Source organism: Marmota monax, unplaced genomic scaffold (genome assembly GCF_021218885.2).
Source record: "Marmota monax isolate L192 unplaced genomic scaffold, Marmota_monax_Labrador192_F-V1.1 WCK01_AAM20220418_F8-fsc00062, whole genome shotgun sequence".
In the NCBI taxonomy this organism is placed as follows: Eukaryota; Metazoa; Chordata; class Mammalia; order Rodentia; family Sciuridae; genus Marmota; species Marmota monax.
In genome coordinates this window covers 11227340-11249685 of record NW_026695221.1, presented here as the reverse complement: position 1 = coordinate 11249685, position 22346 = coordinate 11227340, and the positions used below count along the sequence as shown (strand labels likewise).

The window sequence follows — 22346 nt, the reverse complement described above, 5'->3', positions numbered from 1 at the left end:
TTAGTGGGAAGAAGCTAGGTCACTGGAGGCTTGCCCTGTAAGGGGAATACTGGTCACAGTGACCCTGTCCCCCTCTTCATCTTTGCTTCTGAGCCACCATAAGGTAAGAGGCTTCCTCCGTCAAAGGCTTCTGCCGTGCTGCACTGTCTTACAAAATGCCCAAAAACAATATGGCCAACTGTCCATGGACTGAAACCTTCAACTTATGAGTCAAAATAACCTTTTCCTACTTTAAAATTGATTACCTCAGGTATTTTGTTCTGGTAACAAAAAAAACTCACATTACATCTCATCTCAATAGAAAATTTAAATTCTTAGGCAAAAATCTAACAAGAAAGGTACAAAACCTATATGAGTAAAAGCATAAACATGACTAAAGACACAAACACAGATCTAACAAATCAGAAAATATATCATGTTCTTTTGTACAACTCAACACCAAAATACATCAATTCTCTCTGAGTTAGTTTGTAAATGTAACATCATCTCAATAGATATAGCATCAAAGCTTGGAGGATTTTTTTCCTGTCAGAAGACAAACTGATTTTAAAGTTCATGCCTAACTTATATGAAAACATTATAAAGCTTTTATAATTAAAATGGGGTTTTAATACATGAATAGAATGGTGTATCACTAGAACAGAATATAAAATTCAGGTACAAATCCAAGAACAAATGGAAATTTAATATTTGATAAATCAGTGTGGGGGGGGGAATGATGCTGATGGTATAACCAGATAGCTTTATAAAGAAAAAGATTTAGATTCATTCTCACACTTAAACAGTATAAATTTAAAGGTACCCAAATGTAAAAAAAATTGAAATCTTATAAGTTTGGGGGGGGGGGGAATGAAGCATAAGATGAAGTTATTCATTACCTGAAAGTAGAGAACAGTTGGCAAAGTATTCTTTCAGAGGCCATAAATAAGTGTGTTAGTCAACTTTCCATCATTGTGACCAAAATACCTGTCAATGAAAAAGGATAAAAGATTTATTTTGGCTCATGGTTTCAGAAGTTTCCGTCTATGGTCAGCAGCTCCATTGCTCATTGTAGAGGAAAGCTACTCAGGTCATGGCCACCATGAAGCAGAGGAGGAGGTACAGAAAGAAGATAAACTCTTCTAGGGCACATCCCCAGAGATCTACTTCCTCCAAAAATATCCATCTCTCAGTAGTCCATTAAGCCATCAATGGATTAATCCACTGATGGAGTCAGAACACTCATGATCCAACTATTCTGAAACGCCCCACCTATGAACACATGAGACTCTGGAGGACATTTCAGGTCCAGAATGATAACAAGTATGATTCATTTTAAAAAGTATTTTTTTCCTGGCAAAAAAGATGTCATAAAAAAATAACAAAATGGGGAAAATCTATGTGGAAACAAAGTGCAAATATCTTTCATATAGAGTTTCTAAAATTTTACAAAAAAAAATGGCTACAACCCAAGATAAAAGTGAACAAAAGATATAAAGAGATATTTCAGAGGAAATATAAATAATAATAAAGATGCCCTACTTTTCTGATACATGCATATTAAAACAATAACGATATTTCAAGCAGAAGAAGAAGCTGAAATTTCCTCTTCCAACTATGATGGAGTAACAGGGTCCAGATTTTCCTGATGCCTTAAACCACCAGAAACCCCCCAAAAAAATATATGAAACAACTAATTTTAGATATTGATTTTTAAAAAAGGCGGCAGAAGGACCAGAAGATAGTGGAGTAAAGGAAAGCTGCACTCCAAGTCATTCCTTGGCTCAGATCAAAGCAGCAGGTGTGCAACCTCTCAGTGAGGTGTGGGAAAGAGGGATTTCACTAAAATTCAATATTGAATACTTGAAGTGGCTTAGGGACTCAGAAATTGAGTTACAGTGAACAAAGAAGAATACATTGAAGCCAAACTGGCTGCCACACTGGCACTGAACATGAAGGCAATAGCAGCGCGGATTCACCAGAGAGAGGAAAACTGCAGAGAAACCCAAATTTGGCATGGAAAAAGATGAGACAAGAAAAGCTGACTGAACTTGGCTGATCCAGATGCTGCACTGTGCACTGGTGCTTGAAAAGCATTCTAGTATCTCACCTGACCATGGAGAGCTGAGGCAGGAGCCATCATGGAGCCATCACACTCATGCAGCTGTGGTAGAGAGAAGATCAGAGCAAATACTGCCACAATATCCCAGCAGGCACCTACCTGATGGCCTAAGGTGTACCTGGAGGAAATGTGAGTGAAATTTGTGTGGAGATGACACTATCCAGGGGGAATCAAGTTGAAAGTGCATAGGGGAGTCCACCTTCTTCTCCTTTAAGTCTGACAGCTCACATGACCAGCTGAAGTGGGCTAGGAGTTTGAGCAGACGGGAGTGAATACATTTAGGGACTAAGTCCGGGGAAGTCTACTCCTGAGCAGCAGGGAGGGGAGGGTTGACTCCCTGGCCCCATGTCTGCAACTCTAAAGAGAATCCTGAGGTCCAGACCCACATCAGAGATCAGCTACTCCCCAGGAAATGGGTGGGTCAATCTAATCTCTCCAAAGCAGACACCACCCAGTAAAGCCCCTTAGGTATGATTAGACCTAAACACCACCTGCTAGAACTCCCCTCACAGAACTCTGTATAAGTGGTACCCGGGGAGTGCACCAAACTGGTCTGAGTGGAAAAAACTCCAACTGAAAATACTTCCTAATTCATCCCATCTCATACTAGTGAGAGGGGAAGCTGAGTCTTATATCAAACATCTTCAATTTTAGGCCACTCAAACTGGCAGCTCAGAGAGCAACCCCAAAACAAGAAGGGGTTAGCAACTCCAACCCCTTGCACTCTCTGTCAGTATATAACTCAAGAGGATATGGGAAGAAGGACTGTTGGGCAGAGACACTAACCACCTATTACGGTCAAATATTTTAATCGCCTCAATGGAGACATTTCCTTCGTGTGGGGTGAGAGGAGTTTGTGTGCCCACATGTGTGTGAATTCTGGCTGTACTAATTGGTTCAGGGAGATATATACATATACTTATTTTTTTCTCTCATTTTTAGTATTTTTTAACGTAATTATTTTTTTCTTGAGTTGTCTTTTGAGGATTTGCACTTTTTGGTTTGTATATTTGGGGTTTGTTTTGTATTATTTTCATTTGTTTATTTTTTTTATTTTTTTCTCTCTTCTCATGCTAATGGCCAAATTCTATTGTTCTCTCTTTCTCTCCCCCATTACATTGCTTCTTCTATTTTTGCCCCTCCTTCTGTATAAACATCACTTGCTACAGCTCTTCTGCATTCTCTCTATTCACTTTTTGAGATTGTAAATTCTCTTCTACCTTCCTAATAACTGTATTTTTCTCCTAATAACTGTATTTTTACCATCTTTCAGAATAAACTAACTTACATAACTCCTGCCCTCACCATTAATGCTGATGCAATCCTTACTGCTGTAGATGACATAGTTGACACCTGCTGTTTGCATTAAAGCCAGATCTAGTTCGTGGTTATTGTTTTTACTGTTGACAATTGCTGATCCCACCATTCGTGGGTTTTGGTGGTAATTAATGTTGAAATTGCCATAGTAGGAACTGTTTATTTACATTAATGCTGTGTATTGATTACAACAGTTGTTACTGTTGTTTGTTTTTCCCTATTCTGTGAGCGGGAGGGAACATACAGGGTGCCAAGAGACTAGGTGCTGCTAACATACAGGGCACTAGAGACTCTGCTACTGAACTAAACTCAACAAAAAGTCAGTGCACCTTGCTCCACACATAAATTTTTAAATTTATTTATTTATTTTAATTAGGTATATATGACAGCAGAATGCATTTTGATTCATTGTACACAGTTGCAGCACAACTTTTCATTTCGCTGGTTGTACACATGTAGGTAGTATCGCACTATAAGTACAGTCATACAAGTACCTATGGTAATGATGTCCAACTCATTCCACCAACCTTCCTGTCCCCACAGCCCCTCCCCTGTCCTCCATCCTCTTTGTCCAATCAAAGTTTGTCCATTTTTCCCATGCCCACCCCCATTATGGATCAGAACCCACTCTTCAGAGAGAACATTTGGCCTTTGGTGTTTTTTGATTAGCTTACTTCACTCAGCATTATATTCTCCAGCTCCATCCATTTACCTGCAAATGCCATAATTTTATTCTTTTTTAATGCTGAGTAATATCCCATTGTGTATATGTACCACAGTTTCTTTATCCATTCATCTACTGAAGGGCATCTAGGTTGGTTCTACAGGTTAGCTAGTGTGAATTGAGCTGCTATAAACATTGATGTGGCTGCATTACTGTATGCTGATTTTAAGTCCTTTGGTTATAGACAAAGTGAGTAGCTGGATCAAATAGTGGTTCCATTCCAAGTTTTTTAATGAATCTCCATACTGCTTTCCAGATTGGTTGCACCAATTTGAGTCCCACCAGCAATGTATGAGTGTGCCTTTTCCCCTACATGCTCGCCAACATTTCTTGTTGACTATATTCTTGATAACTGCCATTCTGACTGGTGTGACATGAAATCTCAAGAGTAATTTGTATTTGCATTTTCCTAAATTCTAGATGTTGAACATTTTTTCATATATTTGTTGATCAATTGTTTAGCTTCTTCTGAGAAGTGTCTGCTTACTCCTTAGCCCATTTATTGATTGGGGGTTTTGTTTGTTTGTTTGTTTTGGGAGGGTTTTTTGGTGTTAAGGTTTTTGAGTTCTTTATATATCCTGGAAATTAGTGCTGTATCTGACATGTGTGTGGCAAAAGTTTGCTCCCAAAATGTAGGCTCTCTGTTCACCTCATTGATTGTTACTTTTGCTGAGAAGTAGCTTTTTAGTTTGAATCCATACAATTTATTAGTTCTTGATTTTATTTCTTGCCCTTTAAGAGTCTTGTGAAGGAATTCAGGGCCTAATATGACATGAGGAAGATTTGGGCCTATTTTTTCCTCTGTTAGGCACAAGGTCTCTGGTCTAACTCCTAGGTCCTTGATCCACTTTGAGTTGAGTTTTGTGCAAGGTCAGAGATAGGGCTTTAGTTTCATTTTGCTGCATATGGATTTCCAGTTTTACCAGCACCATATGTTGAAGAGACTATCTTTTTCCAATGTATGTTTTCAGCACCTTTGTCTAATATAAGATAACTGTATTTATTTGGGTTTCTGTGTCTTCTATTCTGTACCATTGGCCTACATATCTATTTTGATGCCAATACCATGCCATTTTTGTTACTATAACTTAGTAGTGTAGTTTAAGGTCTGGTATTGTGATGTCTCCTGCTTAACTCTTCTTGTTAAGGATTGCTTCAGCTATTCTGGGTCTCTTATTTTTCCAAATGAATTTCATGATTGCTTTTTCTATTTCTATAAGGAACGACATTGGAATTTTAATTGGAATCGCATTAAATCTGTATAGCACTTTGGGTAGTATGGCCATTTTGACAATATTAATTTTGCCTATTCAAGAGCATGTGAGATCTTTCCATCTTCTAAAGTGTTCTTTAATTTCTTTTTTTAGTTTTCTGTAGTTTTCATTGTAGAGGACTTTCACCTCTTTTGTTAAGTTGATTCCTAAGTTTTGTTGTTGTTGATGTTGTTCTTGTTGTTGTCTTGAGACTATTGTGAATGCAGTAGTTTTCCTAATTTCTCTTCTAGAGGATTCATCACTGACATATAGAAATGCATTTGATTTATGGGTATTGATTTTATATCCTGCTACTTTGCTGAATTCATTTATTAATTCTAGAAGTTCCCTGGCAGAGTTTTTTGGATCCTCTAAGTATAGAATCATGTCATCCACAAATAGTGATAGTTTGAGTTCTTCTTTTCTATTTATATTCCTCTAATTTCTTTCATCTGTCTAATTGCTCTGGCTAGAGTTTCAAGGACTATGTTGAATAGAAGTGGTGAGAGAGGACATCCCTAACTTGTTCAAGTTCTGAAAGTAAATGCTTCCAATTTTTCTCAATATAGAATTATGTTTTGCAAGTGCATTCTACTGTCATGTATAACTAATTAAAACAAATAAAAAATTAAAAGAAAAAAAAAAGAATTATGTTAGCCTTGGACTTAGATTTTACAATGTTGAGGTATGTTCCTAGTATCCCTAGTTTTTCTAGTGTTTTGAACATGAAAGGGTGCTGTATTTTATCAAATGCTTTCTCTACATCAGTTGATATAATATGATTCTTATCTTTAGCTCTATTGATGTGATGGATTATATTTATTGATTTCCATATGTTGAACCAACTTTGCATCCCTGGAATGAATCCCACTTGATCATGGTGCACTATTTTTTTATGTTTTTGTATGATATTTGCCAGAATTTTATTGAGAATTTTTGCATCTATATTCATTTTGCATCTATATTCATCTATATTCATCAGGTCTGAACTTTTCTTTCCTTCATGTGTCTCTGACTGGTTTTGGTATCAGGATGATACTAGCTTCATAGAATGAGTTTGGAAGGGTTCCCTCCTTTTCTATTTCATGGAATAATTTGAGGAGTATTGGTATTAATTCTTCTTTGTAAGTCTTGTAGAACTCAGCTGTGAATCTATCTAGACCCAGGCTTTTCTTGGTTGGTAGGCTTTTGAGGTAGTAGTGGATAATGCAAGAAGATGAATAGGGGGTAAGAGGAGTAAGTATAAACTAAAGCTAGGAGAACAAAGGATAAGAAAATTGATTCCAATTAATGCTTTAAACCATTAGATGAAAGACATTCAAATGGATTGAAAGTACAATGTTGGCTACTGGGGTAACAATTATCATTCAAGTTAGAGTTATTTATATAATCAAAGTTGACATTAAGTTTATTTATAGTAAATCATGTCAAGGTGAAGAAATTCTTCTTAAATCTTGATTTGGATTTCATTAAGATTTGTACATTAAGCACATGTCCATCAGTCTTTGGCCATGGATCTCTCCAGAGTTATAGGGGCAAAGGTGCCAATTCCCTGGTTGCTATGAACCTCCTACAAGCAGCTGACTTTTGTCAGCTGAGGCCTGCAGCTGAGTGCTCACAGGGCATAGTGATATGGGTTGTTCCATCATGTGATGGAGCTCATGATGCAAGCTCTGGTGTGTCCCTATGATTGTTGTAGGTTCATGTATCTGCTCCCCTCTATAGGATCCTTTTCCTAATGATGAAGATCCTGGTAGTTGTCTATGAGTACAGAACTCTGGTTGTGGGTTTTCTGTGGGTATTCAGGGCAGAAGTATTCCCCTGGCCAAGCCACTCTCAGAGATACTGTAGTGAAGGGACTCAAATGATTCACCTGGACTCTAGTTTTCACGGGCCTGGGTTGTGAATGGTAGGCATTGATTCCCACTGTTTATTTAGTCAGTTGCAAGGTCCCACAAGTATTCAAACAATGTCCTTTCAATTGCCAGTTGTGATCACGGGTCAGGGTGCCTGTTAAACCTAGGAACTGACACTTTCCATTGCCTAGGCTCTGGTGATTTTCTGCCTTACATGAACTCCCTCTTTGTGGGTACCACCAGCTTGATATTCCTTGGGTTATTAGGGAACTTATACTAGTAGACATCTCTCTGAGGATGCCACCATCTGAGAACTGGGTCTCCATTGTCATTTGATATTTAGGCAGCTTCCCTTTGGTATGACCCTGTCATCCCAGGGACAGTCCCTAGTCTTCCCATGGCACATCCCACAATGTCAGTAGTCAAAGCCTGGTGAATCCACTTTCCTCTGTTTGGGGCCAAAGCTAATTCACTGCTGTTTCTGAGTCAAGCAGACACTGCACAGAGCTTTCTTCTTATGCCTAGGTCACAGAAGCTAAGCAGGGTTAGATGGACTTTCTAGCAGTAGTCCCCACCAGCCCTTCCCCTTGTTTGTGGTGAGGGGGAAGGAGAGAGGCTTTCAGGGATTTTTTTACAAGTAGTGGTCCTTCTGGAAGATATTTCTGGCTAGATTCTTAGGAGAACTCACTACAGTGGACTTACCTTTGGTTTAATTTGCAGCTGTCCACATGGGAAGATGCCATGTTGATATAAGTGGGTGACTGGTTGGCTAAGGGCTCCACAAGATGGTTGTGAATGCCTGGCTCTTTTCTTTTCACAATTCAGTTTAAGTTTTCTTTTCACAATTCAGTTTAAGAACCCTGCTCTTAGAATTATGCTTTAAATTTTTTGTCTGTCTTGAAAAAACCCAAAAGATGGCAGCGAATAGAGTGCGTCAACCCCGTGTACCGCGTCACTGCGCAGGTGAATAGCGAGATTAGAACGGCCAGAAGCTATTTTGTTAGGAATTCCCAGCAAAATTGGGGTGCACTGAAACCTAAGAGGAAAGATTTCCAACACCCGAGGATCAGTTACTGCGGCTCAATCGTGAGTGAACCGTGTGCCTGGAGATTCAGGCTGATTGATCAGCGGCCAGCCCCGCAGCCGGAGCCTGCGCACCAAGAAACGGCGTGCCAGCAAAGCAGAGAAACGGTGCTATGGATTCTGTGGGGTCCAACTGTGCCCTCAGAATGCTCCAGGCGGAGTTATGGGTTTGAGACGGGGGTGAGAAACAGTCCAGATCTGCCCTCCACACCGGATAACCCACCGAGGAAGCCAGCGGCCACCATCTTGGAGAGCTGACGTCACCATCACCAGTTTCTGACAGATCTGACCTCCAGCGATAGAACAGGTGTGTGACATTTAACCCTTCTCCCATACAGCGGAAAATCGCATAAAATCTCTCCCCAGCTTTCTGGGGGCGTGATTATCAGAGTGAGCATGAATAGAGGCATGGGGAAAGGTAAAGGCACCTGACCTCCAACTCCCCCCTCCCACCAGCGGCGAAAACGAAACCTGTCTCGCCAGCTCCCGGAGGAGTGGCTATCGGAGGGAATCAAAACAATAAGGGGATTCATTCAGCCATAGAACAGGTAATTTCAGGCTGCAATTCGCCTGCGGCTTGCAGACAGATTGCTAGGGTTCAGCGCCTGGGGGCTTCTTAAAATCTGATCTTATCGGAGTGAACACGGAGCGCGGGGGCGGCCGAGTCCCGGCTCCCGGAACCGTCCCGGAACCGCCCTGGCTCCGGGCTGCGGAGCCTGCGGAGGCTGCTTCTTGGACCCTGCTAATATCAGAGCAAACACGAAACACCAAGAAGCCGAATTCCAGCTCCCGGAACTGAGCCCGCGGGGACTGCTTCTTGGAGCTTACACTTATAGGAGCTTACACCGAGCACAGAGCGGCCGAGTTCCGGCTCCCGGAACCGTCCCGGAACCGCCCTGGCTCAGGGCTGCGGAGCCCGCGGAGGCTGCTTCTTGGACCCTGCTACTATCAGAGCATACACCAAACACTAAGCGGCCGAATTCCGGCTCCCGGAACTGAGCCCGCGGGGGCTGCTTCTTGGAGCCTACACTTATAGGAGCTTACACCGAGCACGGAGCGGCCGAGTTCCGGCTCCCGGAACTTCCCTGGACCGGGGCTAGGAGCCCGCGGAAACTGTGTCTCGGTCCGGGTCCTGCTGAGGGCAGGTCAGGACTCACCCATTGCTTGGGTTGCCTGGCAAGGGGAACGAAATGCTGCCATTCGCATAGGATACCAACATGGCAGAGATCTGATGTCAGCAGAAAGCGGTGGAGGACAGATCTTCATCAATACCAGCGGTGACATAAGCAGTTGGTCTCCTGGTAAGGGGGGTGAGGCTCAGTCACCCGAGTCTCCTCAATTTGTACTCGAGCCAGAGGGAAGGAGCCGGGCCGCCGCCAGCCCCCGGAGCAGGCCCAGCGGCTCGCCAGCGTGGTGACCGCGTGACCCCAATTGGAGAGGGGGCGGAGCGGAGCCGCCACCCACACCCGCCAGGTGGGCAGACCCACGACCCAGTAGTACATGGGCGTGGTAGGAGGGGCAGGGCAGAGCCGCCCTTCGCGCTTGCAAGGTAAACAGACCTGTGACAGCCTGGCGGGCCAGGCCCAGTGGCCTGCCAGTGTGGTACACACGTCACCCCAACTCGAGTAGGGGCAGAGCAGATCCTTATCCCACGCCCGGATCAGGCCCTGCCGGTGTGGTGGTCACGTGACCCCAATTGGAGTGGGGGTGGAGCGGAACCGCCACCCGTGCCCGCAGGGTGAGCAGACCAGTGATCAACCTGCAGATCAGGCCCAGGGGTCCGCAGGCGTGGTAGGAGGGGCAGGGCAGATCCGCCGCCCGCGCCTTCAAGGTAGGCAGACCTACAACAGACCGGCGGATCAGGCCCAGGAGCCTGCCGGCGGGGTACAAACACCACCCTAATTGGAGTAGTGACAGAGCAGAGTCGCCTCCCTTGCCAGGAACAGACCCAGCATCCTGCAGGCGGGGTAGTCACGACACCCCAATTGGAGTAGGGGCAAAGCAGAGCCTCCACTCGTGCCCAAAAGGTGGGCAGATCTGCGACCGACCAGCAGGACAGGCCCAGTGGCCTGCTGGTACGACAGACACGTCACCCCAATTGGAGTAGGGGCAGAACAGAGCCGCCACCAGCTCCCAGAACAGGCCCAGTGACCTGCCGGCGTGGTAGCCACGACACCCCAATTGGAATAAGGAGAGAGCAGAGCCGCCGCCCGCACCTGCAGGAAAGATACGCAAGCAGTATGAAAAGACAAGGAAAGAAAGGACCACAAGCAATGCAGGTCAACGCAACTTTAGAAGAGGTAACAGCTGCAGCAGATGGAATGTCAGATAAAGAATTCAGGATATACATGCTTCAGATGATCTGGAGTATCAAGGAAGACATTAAACAGCAAAATCAGACAATGAAAGATCACTTCGACAACGAATTACGCAAACAAATCCAGGAAGCAAAGGATCAACTATACAGGGAGATAGAGGTTATAAAAAACAAGCAATCAGAAATCCTAGAAATGCAGGAAGCAATAAACCAACTTAAAAACTCAATGGAGAATACTACCAACAGAGTAGAACACTTAGAAGATAGAACATCAGACAATGAAGACAAAGTATTTCAACTGGAAAAGAACATAGACAGCTCAGCAAGACTGTTAAGAAACCATGAGCAGAACATCCAAGAAATATGGGATAACATTAAGAGACCAAACTTAAGAGTCATTGGGATACAGGAAGGTACAGAGCTCCAAACCAAAGGAATGAGCAGTCTATTCAATGAAATAATACAAGAAAACTTCCCAGACTTGAAGAATGAGACAGAATCCCAAATCCTAGAAGCCTACAGGACGCCGAATGTGCAAAATCATAAGAGATCCACACCTAGACACATTATAATGAAGATGCCCAACATACAGAATAAGGAGAGAATTTTAAAAGCTACAAGAGAAAGGAAGCAGATTACATTTAGGGGCAAGCCAATCAGGATAACAGCTGATCTTTCAACACAGACTCTGAAAGCTAGAAGATCCTGGAATAACATATTTCAAACACTGAAAGATAATGGGTTCCAACCAAGAATTGTGTATCCAGCGAAATTAAGCTTCAGGATGGAGAATGAAATTAAAACCTTCCACGATAAACAAAAGTTTAAAGAATTCGCAGCTAGAAAACCATCTCTTCAAAACATCCTAGCCAAAGTATTACAGGAAGAGGAAATGGAAAATAACAATGAAAACCAACAGTGGGAGGTAGGACAGTAAAGAGGGGGGGGGAAACAATCAAAGAGGAAAACAAACAATGTTTAGTAACAGAAATAAACAAATATGGCTGGAAGAACAACCCATATCTCAATAATAACCCTAAATGTTAATGGCTTAAACTCACCAATTAAAAGACACAGGCTAGTAGAATGGATCACAAAACAAGACCCAACAATATGCTGCCTACAGGAGACGCATTTGATAGGAAAAGACATACATAGGCTGAAGGTGAAAGGTTGGGAAAAATCATATCACTCATATGGACTTCGGAAACAAGCAGGCGTGTCCATACTCATATCAAATAAAATAGATTTCAAGCCAAAGTTAATCAAAAGAGATAAAGAGGGACACTACATACTGCTTAAGGGAACCATACACCAACAAGACATAACAATCATAAATATTTATGCCCCAAACAATGGTGCAGCTATGTTCGTCAAACAAACTCTTCTCAAGTTCAAGAGTCTAATAGACCACCACACCATAATCATGGGAGACTTCAACACACCTCTCTCGCCACTGGACAGATCTTCCAAACAAAAGTTGAATAAGGAAACTATAGAACTCAATAACACTATTAATAACCTAGACCTAATTGACATATATAGAGTATACCACCCAACATCAAGCAGTTACACTTTTTTCTCAGCAGCACATGGATCCTTCTCAAAAATAGATCATATATTATGTCACAGGGCAACTCTTAGACAATATAAAGGAGTAGAGATATTACCATGCATCTTATCTGATCATAATGGAATGAAACTGAAAATCAACGATAAAAGAAGGAAGGAAAAAGCATACATCAATTGGAGAATGAACAATAGGTTACTGAATGATCAATGGGTTATAGAAGACATCAAGGAGGAAATTAAAAAATTCTTAGAGATAAATGAAAACACAGACACAACATATCGGAATCTATGGGACACATTGAAAGCAGTTCTAAGAGGAAAATTCATTGCTTGGAGTTCATTCCTTAAAAAAAGAAAAAACCAACAAATAAATGATCTCATACTTCATCTCAAAATCCTTGAAAAAGAAGAGCAAAACAACAGCAAAAGAAGTAGAAGGCAAGAAATAATTAAAATCAGAGCTGAAATTAATGAAATCGAAACAAAAGAAACAATTGAAAAAATTGACAAAACTAAAAGTTGGTTCTTTGAAAAAATAAACAAAATCGACAGACCCTTAGCCATGCTAGTGAAGAGAAGAAGAGAGAGAACTCAAATTACTAGCATACGGGATGAAAAAGGCAATATCACAACAGACACTTCAGAAATACAGAAGATAATCAAAAACTATTTTGAATCCTTATACTCCAATAAATTAGAAGATAGTGAAGGCATAGATAAATTTCTTAAGTCATATGATCTGCCCAGATTGAGTCAGGAGGATATAGAAAACCTAAACAGACCAATATCAATTGAGGAGATAGAAGAAACCATCAAAAAACTACCAACTAAGAAAAGCCCAGGTCCCGATGGGTATACAGCAGAATTTTACAAAACCTTTAAAGAAGAACTAATACCAATACTTTTCAAGCTACTTCAGGAAATAGAAAAGGAGGGAGAACTTCCAAATTCATTCTATGAGGCCAACATCACCCTGATACCTAAACCAGACAAAGACACTTCAAAGAAAGAAAACTACAGACCAATATCTCTAATGAACCTAGATGCAAAAATCCTCAATAAAATTCTGGCGAATCGGATACAAAAACATATAAAAAAAATTGTACACCATGATCAAGTAGGATTCATCCCTGGGATGCAAGGCTGGTTCAATATACGGAAATCAATAAATGTTATTCACCACATCAATAGACTTAAAAATAAGAACCATATGATCATCTCGATAGATGCGGAAAAAGCATTTGACAAAGTACAGCATCCCTTTATGTTCAAAACTCTAGAAAAACTAGGGATAACAGGAACATACCTCAATATTGTAAAAGCAATCTATGCTAAGCCTCAGGCTAGCATTATTCTGAATGGAGAAAAACTGAAGGCATTCCCTCTAAAATCTGGAACAAGACAGGGATGCCCTCTCTCTCCACTTCTCTTCAACATAGTTCTCGAAACACTGGCCAGAGCAATTAGACAGACGAAAGAAATTAAAGGCATAAAAATAGGAAAAGAAGAAATTAAATTATCACTATTTGCAGATGATATGATTCTATATCTAGCAGACCCAAAAGGCTCTACAAAGAAACTATTAGAGCTAATAAATGAATTCAGCAAAGTGGCAGGATTTAAAATCAACACGCATAAATCAAAGGCATTCCTGTATATCAGCGACAAATCCTCTGAAATGGAAATGAGGACAACCACTCCATTCAAAATATCTTCAAAAAAAATAAAATACTTGGGAATCAACCTAACAAAAGAGGTGAAAGACTTATACAATGAAAACTACAGAACCCTAAAGAGAGAAATAGAAGAAGATCTTAGAAGATGGAAAAATATACCCTGTTCATGGATAGGCAGAACTAACATCATCAAAATGGCGATATTACCAAAAGTTCTCTATAGGTTTAATGCAATGCCAATCAAAATCCCAATGGCATTTCTTGTAGAAATAGAGAAAGCAATCATGAAATTCATATGGAAAAATAAAAGACCCAGAATAGCAAAAACAATGCTAAGCAAGAAGTGTGAATCAGGCGGTATAGCGATACCAGACTTCAAACTATACTACAGAGCAATAGTAACAAAAACAGCATGGTACTGGTACCAAAACAGGCGTGTGGACCAATGGTACAGAATAGAGGACACAGAAACCAATCCACAAAACTACAACTATCTTATATTTGATAAAGGGGCTAAAAGCATGCAATGGAGGAAGGATAGCATCTTCAACAAATGGTGCTGGGAAAACTGGAAATCCATATGCAACAAAATGAAACTGAATCCCTTTCTCTCGCCATGCACAAAAGTGAATTCAAAATGGATCAAGGAACTTGATATCAAATCAGAGACGCGCCGTCTGATAGAAGAAAAAGTTGGCTACGATCTACAGTCGGTGGGGTCGGGCTCCAAATTCCTCAATAGGACACCCATAGCACAAAAGTTAATAACTAGAATCAACAAATGGGACTTACTCAAACTAAGAAGTTTTTTCTCAGCAAAAGAAACAATAAGAGAGGTAAATAGGGAGCCTACATCCTGGGAACAAATCTTTACTCCTCACACTTCAGATAGAGCCCTAATATCCAGAGTATACAAAGAACTCAAAAAATTAGACAATAAGAGAACAAACAACCCAATCAACAAATGGGCCAAGGACCTGAACAGACACTTCACAGAGGAGGACATACAGTCAATCAACAAGTACATGAAAAAATGCTCAACATCTCTAGCTGTCAGAGAAATGCAAATCAAAACCACCCTAAGATACCATCTCACTCCAGTAAGATTGGCAGCCATTAGGAAGTCAAACAACAACAAGTGCTGGCGAGGATGTGGGGAAAAGGGTACACTTGTACATTGCTGGTGGGACTGCAGATTGGTGCAGCCAATTTGGAAAGCAGTATGGAGATTTCTTGGAAAGCTGGGAATGGAGCCACCATTTGACCCAGCTATTCCCCTTCTCGGTCTATTCCCTAAAGACCTAAAAAGAGCATGCTACAGGGACACTGCTACATCGATGTTCATAGCAGCACAGTTCACAATAGCAAGACTGTGGAACCAACCTAGATGCCCTTCAATAGACGAATGGATAAAAAAAATGTGGCATTTATACACAATGGAGTATTACTCTGCATTAAAAAATGACAAAATCATAGAATTTACAGGGAAATGGATGGCATTAGAGCAGATTATGCTAAGTGAAGCTAGCCAATCCCTAAAAAACAAATGCCAAATGTCTTCTTTGATATAAGGAAAGTAACTAAGAACAGAGTAGGGACGAAGAACAGGAGAAGAAGATTAACATTTAACAGGGATGAGAGGTGGGAGGGAAAGGGAGAGAGAAGGTAAATTGCACGGTAATGGAAGGAGACCCTCAGGGTTATACAGTGGAGGGGGTAGAGAGAGAGGAGGGGAGGGGAGGGGAGAGGTGGGGAGGGGGGAGGGTGGATGATGGGAAAGGCAGCGGAGCACAACAGACACTAGTATGGCAATTTGTAAATCAATGGATGTGTAACTGATGTGAATCTGCAATCTGTGTATGGGGTGAAGGTGGGAGTTCATAACCCACTAGAATCAAAGTGTGGAATATGATATGTCAAGAAATTTGTAATGTTTTGAACAACCCACAATAAAAAATTAAAAAAAAAAAAAAAAAAAAAAAAACAATAAGGGGCCTGTTCCCAATAGCCTCGCTCCACATCCAGGAAACTGCAGGCCCAGAGTGTAGCTTGAACTGCGGAGAGGTATCACACTGGGGAAGGCCTCTCTGGCGGAGAAGCGGGGAGACTAGAGACCAGGAACAAACCTAAGTTAACAGGTTTGGAGAGACACCAGGTGGGGGAGGAGGGAGCTGCTTCATACGGATGATTGTTTCCTACAGCCGGAGGGCAAAATCTTGGTCCGGAAGGCATAGCACCACCTACTGGAAGCGAAGAAAATAGAGCCTAACAGCACCTTTTTTTTTTAATTGTAATTTTTATTTTACTGTATTTTATTTTTTTTATCATTTCTTCTTTTTCTTTTCTATTTTTTTTCTCTTTCTTTCTTCTCTCCCTCTCTCTTTCTTGGTTTGCTTCCTTACCTTTTCCCTATCTTTCCTCACAAGCATGACCACTCCGATTACGTGTAATTTAATAAATGCAAATAGATTAATACTACGAGACGGTCTATAGTCCGCCTAAGCCCTTAAGTACCTCCAAGTACTCCTGTCTATTCTCTAGTTAACATCCACCTGCATTTGAGCAACCCACCAAAGAAGCTAAGATATACTAACCTCCATACCATCAAATCACCTGACCTTAACATAAAATCCTAAATTGAAACCTCAGTTCTCTATATGCCATCAAAATCTGTAGGCCTTTAATGAAACTAATGAATTTACCTTAAATCACAATTAAATCCAACATCTCTAAACATTGTCTCCCAACACAAAGTAGAGATCTTGGAGCTATACAAAACCAAAACAAATTAATAAGAGAAAACAGAAACAAAGCAGTCAAACAGAGTTGGAAAGTAACGTGAGCACCATGAAAAAACAAGGGAAAAAAGGATTACAAACAATGCAGGATAACTTAAATTTACAGGAGAAGCTAGAGGCATCAGAAAAATGGATAAAGAAAGAACTCAAGGCAAACCTGACTCAGATGGAATGGAATCTTAAAGAAGTCATTAGTCAGCAAGTCCAAACAATGAAAGAATACTTTGAAAATGAATTAAGCAGATTCAAATAGCAAAAAATGAACTCTACCAGGAAATAGAGATTTTTTTAAAAAAAATCAAACAGTAACCCTAGAAATGCAGGAAACCATAAACCAAATCAAAAACTCAAATGAGAATATTACAAATAGACTAGATCAAATAGAAGTCAGAACATCAGATAATGAAGACAAAGTTTATCAATTCGAAAAGACTATAGTCAACGCAGAAAGGCTGGTAAGAAACCATGAGCAAAACATCCAAGAGATATGGGATGTCATTAAAAAAAACAAACCTAAGAGTCACTGGGATAGAAGAAGGTATAGAGGTCCAAACCAAAGGTATGAGCAACCTATTGAATGAAATAATCTTAGAAAACTTTCCAGAAATGAAAGATGGAATGAACTGCCAAATTCTGGAAGCCTACAGGACCCCAAACATACAAAACCATAATAGACCAACTCCAAGACACATTATTATGAAGATATCCAACATACAAAACAAGGAGAGAATATTAAAAGCTACAAGAGAAAGGAGGCAGATTACATTCAGGGGTAAACCAATTAGGTTAACAGCTGATTTTTCATCACAGACGTTGAAAGCGAGAAGATCCTGGAACAACGTATTTCAAATGCTGAAAAATAATGGATTCCAACCAAGAATATTGTATCCAGCAAAATTAAGCTTCAGGTTTGACAACAAAATTAAAATATTTCACGATAAACAAAAGTTAAAAGAATTCACAGCCAGAAAACCAGCACTGCAAAGCATTTTGAGCAAAACACTACAAGAAGAGGAAACAAAAAACAGCACCCAAAACTAACAGTGGGAGGTAACTCAGTAAAGGGGGGGGGGAATAACCAAAGAGGAAAAACTAGCCAAATTAAAATAAATAAATAAATAAGCATGACTGGAAGTACAAACCATATATCAATAGTAACCCTAAACGTTAATGGATTAAACTCACCAATCAAGCGACATAGGCTAGTAACTTGGATTAAAAAAACAGACCCAACAATATGCTGCCTTCAGGAGACTCATCTGACAGGAAAAGACATACACAGGCTGAAGGTGAAACGTTGGGAAAAATCATACCACTCATATGGTCCTCGGAAGCAAGCAGGAGTGGCCATACTCATATCGAATAAAATCAACTTCAAACCTAAGTTAATCAAAAGGGATAAAGAAGGACACTACATACTGTTAAAAAGAACCATTCACCAACAAGACATAACAATTATCAATATGTATGCACCAAATAATGGTGCTGCAACGTTCATAAAACAAACTCTCCTCAAGTTCAAGAATCAAATAGACCACAACACAATAATTATGGGTGACTTCAACACACCGCTCTCACCATTGGACAGATCCTCCAAACAAAAGCTGAATAAATAAACTATAGAACTCAATAACACAATCAATAACCTAGACTTAACTGACATATATAGAATATATCAACCATCATCAAGTGGGTATACGTTCTTCTCAGCAGCACATGGATCCTTCTCAAAGATAGACCATATATTATGCCATAGGGCAACCCTTAGTAAATATAAATGTGTGGAGATAATACCATGCATCTTATTTGATCATAATGGAATGAAACTGGAAATCAATGATAAAACAAGGAAGGAAAAATCCTGCATCACCTGGAAAATGAACAATATGTTGCTGAATGATCAATGGATTACAGAAGACATAAAGGAGGAAATCAAAAAATTCTTAGAGATAAATGAAAATACAGACGAAACATATCGGAATCTATGGGACACAATGAAAGCAGTTTTAAGAGGGAAATTCATTTCCTGGAGTTCATTCCTCAAAAAAAGAAAAAAACAACAAATAAATGAGCTCACACTTCATCTCAAAACCCTAGAAATGGAAGAGCAAAACAACAGCAAAGGTAGCAGAAAGTAAGAAATAATTAAAATTAGAGCAGAAATCAATGAAATTGAAACAAAAGAAACCATGGAAAAATATACAAAACTAAAAGTTGGTTCTTCAAAAAAATAAATAAGATCGACGGATCCTTAGCCATGCTAATGGAGAGAAGAAGAGAGAGAACTCAAATTACTAACATACGGGATGAAAAAGGCAATACCACAACAGACACGACAGAAATACAGAAGATAATTAGAAAGCATTTTGAAAACCTATATTTCAATAAAATAGAAGATAGTGAAGATATCGATAAATTTCTTAAGTCATATGATTTGCCCAGATTGAGTCAGGAAGATACACACAATTTAAACAGACCAATAACAAAGGAGGAAATAGAAGAAGCCATCAAAAGACTTTCAACCAAGAAAAGCCCAGAACCAGATGGGTATACAGCGGAGTTTTACAAAAAATTTTTTTTAATATTTATTTATTTATTTATTTTAGTTTTCGGCGGACACAACATCTTTGTTTGTATGTGGTGCTGAGGATCGAACCTGGGCCGCAGGCACACCAGGCGAGCGCGCTACCGCTTGAGCCACATCCCCAGCCCTACAAAATTTTTAAAGAAGAGTTAATACCAATACTTTTCAAGTTATTTCAGGAAATAGAAAAAGAAGGAGCTCTTCCAAATTCATTCTATGAGGCCAACATCACCCTGATCCCGAAACCAGACAAAGACACTTCAAAGAAAGAAAACTACAGACCAATATCTCTAATGAACCTAGATGCAAAAATCCTCAATAAAATTCTGGCAAATTGGATACAAAAGCATATCAAAAAATTTGTACGCCATGATCAAGTAGGATTCATCACTGGGATGCAAGGCTGGTTCAATATACAGAAATCAATAAACATTATTCACCACATCAATAAACTTAAAGATAAGAACCATATGATCATCTCAATAGACGCAGAAAAAGCATTTGACAAAGTACAGCATCCCTTTATGTTCAAAACACTAGAAAAACTAGGGATAACAGGAACTTACCTCAACATTGTAAAAGCTATCTATGCTAAGCCTCAGGCTAGCATCATTCTAAATGAAGAAAAACTGAAGGCATTCCCTCTAAAATCTGGAACAAGACAGGGATGCCCTCTCTCACCACTTCTATTCAATATATTTCTCAAAATACTGGCCAGAGCAATTAGACAGACAAAAGAAATTAAAGGCATTAAGATAGGAAAAGAAGAACTTAAATTATCACTATTTGCGGGTGATATGATCTTATACCTAGAAGACCCAAAAGGGTCTACAAAGAAATTACTAGAGCTAATAAATGAATTCAGCAAAGTGGTAGGATATAAAATCAACATGCATAAATCAAAGGCATTCCTGTATATCAGCAACAAAACTTCTGAAATGGAAATGAGGAAAACCACCCCATTCACAATATCCTCAAAAAAAATAAAATACTTGGGAATCAACCCAACAAAAGAGGTGAAAGATTTATACAATGAAAACTACAGAACCCTAAAGAGAGAAATAGTAGAAGAAGATCTTAGAAGATGGAAAAATATACCCTGTTCATGGATAGGCAGAACTAACATCATCAAAATGGCGATATTACCAAAAGTTCTCTATAGGTTCAATGCAATGCCAATCAAAATCCCAATGGCATTTCTTGTAGAAATAGAGAAATCAATCATGAAATTCATATGGAAAAATAAAAGACCCAGAATAGCAAAAGCAATTCTAAGCAGGAAGTGTGAATCAGGAGGTATAGCAATACCAGGTTTCAAACTGTACTACAGAGCAATAGTAACAAAAACAGCATGGTACTGGTACCAAAACAGGCGGGTGGACCAATGGTACAGAATAGAGGACACAGAGACCAATCCACAAAATTACAACTATCTTATATTTGATAAAGGGGCTAAAAGCATGCAATGGAAGAAGGATAGCATCTTCAACAAATGGTGCTGGGAAAACTGGAAATCCATATGCAACAAAATGAAACTGAATCCCTTTCTCTCACCATGCACAAAAGTTAACTCAAAATGGATCAAGGAGCTTGATATCAAATCAGAGACTCTGCGTCTGATAGAAGGAAAAGTTGGCTCTGATCTATATATTGTGGGGTCGGGCTCCAAATTCCTTAATAGGACACCCCTAGCACAAGAGTTAAAAACAAGAATCAACAAATGGGACTTACTCAAACTAAAAAGTTTTTTCTCAGCAAGAGAAACAATAAGAGAGGTAAATAGGGAGCCTACATCCTGGGAACAAATCTTTACTCCTCACACTTCAGATAGAGCCCTAATATCCAGAGTATACAAAGAACTCAAAAAATTAAACAATAATAAAACAAATAACCCAATCAACAAATGGGCCAAGGACCTGAACAGACACTTCTCAGAGGAGGACACACAATCAATCAACAAGTACATGAAAAAATGCTCACCATCTCTAGCAGTCAGAGAAATGCAAATCAAAACCACCCTAAGATACCATCTCACTCCAGTAAGATTGGCAGCCATTATGAAATCAAACAACAACAAGTGCTGGTGAGGATGTGGGGAAAAGGGTAAACTTGTACATTGCTGGTGGGACTGCAAATTGGTGCGGCCAATTTGGAAAGCAGTATGGAGATTCCTGGGAAAGCTGGGAATGGAACCACCATTTGACCCAGCTATTGCCCTTCTCGGACTATTCCCCGAAGACCTTAAAAGAGCGTACTATAGGGATACTGCTACATCGATGTTCATAGCAGCACAATTCACAATAGCTAGACTGTGGAACCAACCTAGATGCCCTTCAATAGATGAATGGATTAAAAAATGTGGCATTTATACACAATGGAGTATTATTCAGCACTAAAAAATGGCAAAATCATGGCATTTGCAGGGAAATGGATGGCATTAGAGCAGATTATGCTAAGTGAAGCTAGCCAATCCCTAAAAAACAAATGCCAAATGTCTTCTTTGATATAAGGAGAGCAACTAAGAACAGAGCAGGGAGGAAGAGCATGGGGAAAAGATTAACATTAAGCAGGGATGAGAGGTGGGAGGAAATGGGAGAGAGAAGGGAAATTGCATGGAAATGGAAGGAGACCCTCATTGTTATACAAAATTACATATAAGAGGAAGTGAGGGGAAAGGGAAAAAAAACAAGGGAGAGAAATGAATTACAGTAGATGGGGTAGAGAGAGAAGATGGGAGGGGAGGGGAGGGGGGATAGTAGAGGATAGGAAAGATAACAGAATACAACAGTCACTAGTATGGCAATATGTAAAAACGTGGATGTGTAACCGATGTGATTCTGCAATCTGTATACGGGGTAAAAATGGGAGTTCATAACCCACTTGAATCAAATGTATGAAATATGATATGTCAAGAGCTTTGTAATGTTTTGAACAACCAATAAAAAATAAATAAATAAATAAATTTTGTCTGTCTTTCCAAATGTTTTTAAGTGGGTGAACTGAAGAAATCTCCCTTTTCCTCCCTCCCCACCCCCCCTCCAACCTTCTCATACCCTGGATTGGGT

The 22346-nt window shown here is 40.0% G+C and overlaps 1 long non-coding RNA gene across 1 annotated transcript in view; it reads right to left on the bottom strand.

The window, feature by feature from the left end:
- Positions 1–22346, bottom strand: part of LOC124085216 (uncharacterized) — a 41383-nt gene that overhangs the window by 13425 nt on the left and 5612 nt on the right. Inside the window, exon 2 of the long non-coding RNA XR_006849375.2 lies at positions 879–966. This is a non-coding gene — a long non-coding RNA (uncharacterized LOC124085216). The remainder of the gene's footprint in view (positions 1–878; positions 967–22346) is intronic.